Source organism: Bidens hawaiensis, unplaced genomic scaffold, assembly GCF_021521415.1.
Source record: "Bidens hawaiensis isolate Kalapana, Puna unplaced genomic scaffold, B.hawaiensis_p1.1 tig00027525_1, whole genome shotgun sequence".
Taxonomy (NCBI): domain Eukaryota; kingdom Viridiplantae; phylum Streptophyta; class Magnoliopsida; order Asterales; family Asteraceae; genus Bidens; species Bidens hawaiensis.
Window position 1 is genome coordinate 237349 of NW_027494450.1, and position 2479 is coordinate 239827.

Consider the following 2479-nt stretch of genomic DNA (forward strand, 5'->3'; position numbering starts at 1 on the left):
TCTACTCTTTTATCACCTTTTAATGTAAGGCCATACTCGTCTAGTTTCACTTTGTGTCAAATCTCAACTTTTATTATGAATCATCATTTTGAAGATACATTTATTCATTCCCTTGTTTCTATCGAACTTATAACGGTCAAGTACTCCGATCTACTGGATGTTGATCAGTTTAACATTACCAAATCACTAGCTCTCGAACTTCAGCAATATAATCTCCCTTATTTCTTGAAACTCAACATTTACAATTAACATATCTTCACGGTCCGTATCGCAAAATCCATAAACACAAGGGCTCTTTTGAACCAATTCAAAAAACAAAACAAAAATAAATAAACAATTAAACTCCAAACCAAAAACAACACCAAAATGACAATCTCAACCCCAACATCAAAAAATCAACCACAAAAACAACGAAATTACACCAACCCAACCAGGGCAACCTTGTCATTTCACACAATCTGAACACACAATAAATCGACATGATAACCAAGCGAATAATGCTCGGTTTCTTCTCTCCTCCGTCGCGAAGATCGAGAACAAAGAAAGAAAATCTTGAAACACACAAAAGAAAAAGATAAGCTTTCAATCAATTCAACAAATCTTGCAAAACTCAATGAAGATCATCATATAATAATAATATTATTATAACCCATCAAAAAAACCCATCAAGATCCAATCTTTAACCCACAAATACACCACCAAAACCATGCCACAAGCCGGAAAAACAAAACCCACCACCGCGGCGTTGGAGCCACGGTACCGCGGCGTACGGAAGCGGCCGTGGGGCCGGTTCGCCGCAGAAATCCGTGACCCATGGAAGAAAGCGCGTGTATGGCTAGGAACCTTTAATTCCGCCGAAGACACGGCGCGTGCATAGGACGCGGCCGCCGTGTCTCTCCGTGGGACCAAGGCCAAAACCAATTTTCCGGTGGCCGGAGATCACGAACCCAGTTACGAGTTTCAACGGTCTCGGCCGACGACGAGTAGCTTGAGCAGTACGGTGGAGTCCACAAGTGGGCCCCGCGTGACGACCCACCAACGGTTGAATTTGACTCCGACGGTGAATAGGCAAATGGATGATGATTGCCGGAGTAATTGTGATTCGTCGTCTACGGTGGTTGATGATTGTTGTTTTGACGGTGATCTGTCTAAACCTCTGCCGTTCGATCTGAACCTTCCTCCGCCGTTGGATGAGTTTAATTCGTTTGATGACGTGGACGCCGGTGACTTATTTGTCACCGTTCTTTGTCTTTAAATGGAGTATTATTTATCCGGTTATGGCATGTTTGGTAATTGTTATCAAAGTCATGGGTTGTTTTATAGATTTAGTTTAATTTGAGGATATGGATACTAGGCGATTTATGGTTCAAGTTATTATTATTATTATTAAAAAAAATTATATGTAATTTTTCATGATCTGGAATTCTGGATGTGGTGTTTGTTGTAATCTAATGATTTTTTTCGTTTAGCCAATTTGGTTAAGTTTCTGTATAGAGTTAAATGAAGATACACAAAGTTACACATTTCTGTTTTTAATCTTTATGTTAACAAATTTACAAGTTAGTGAGCCGCACATTGTGACGACTCGAACTTGAGTCGTCAAGGAACTCGGAACTCTAACGCCTCCACCTTTTGTTGAAAACCCGAACGCATACACACGCTTTCTTTGTAGCTGCCAAAAACCGGTGAGTTGCATCTTGGCGGAAACTTGTATTGTTACGATTCGTTATGGTATCGCTAAAAAAATATTTGGTGATAAAAGTTGAAAGTTTAGTAGTCAAAATGTAAAAAAAAAAAGGTAAGTTTTGTGAAAAAAAGTTGTTTGATGGTCAAAAGTATATAAAAGATTTAAGTTTTGGGTTGGTTTTTATATTTTTGAACAAAAGGGGCAAAAGTTAAAGTTGATGGGAGAAGTTAAAAATAAATAATTTGTGTGACATAAACAAGTAGTTGGATGTAAGGCCATACGTAGTGGGGCGAGAAGGAGGGGTGAAAAGGGGCGAGAAGCTTTGGAACACCGGCCCTCGGCGATATTTGGGCGAAAAGGGGAGGGGGCGTGATGTTTTTGTCCCCGGAAGAGTAAAAGGAATATTATTATCATATTATTTTGTGTGTGTTATATATACATGTGTATATATATATATACATATATATTATTATATTACTATTTGTAGCCCCTACACTATTACACCCCAAAAACAAATTCTCACCCCTTGCTGACTGGGCGTCACACGGCACAATTCGCCCCCATTTGTAGCCCCTCCACTACACATGGCCTAAGGACTAATTGTTGATGGTTGTGGCGGTGGTTGGGTGATAATAATAATTTAAATTTGCACTGACGTTGCTAGGGACGTAGCTTTGTTGGGGCCAGGGGTGGCCCTGGCCCCCTCCGTTTTTTCGCTCGGTAGTGTGAAGTTATTTTTTTTCGGCCGAAATATTTTATATATAGTGTATATTTACATGTTTCTGACCGAAA

General features: G+C 39.7%; 1 pseudogene; it reads left to right on the forward strand.

Moving 5' to 3' along the window:
• Window positions 1–228: 228 nt before the first annotated feature.
• Window positions 229–1536, forward strand: LOC143575504 (ethylene-responsive transcription factor 3-like; annotated as a pseudogene).
• Window positions 1537–2479: the final 943 nt, after the last annotated feature.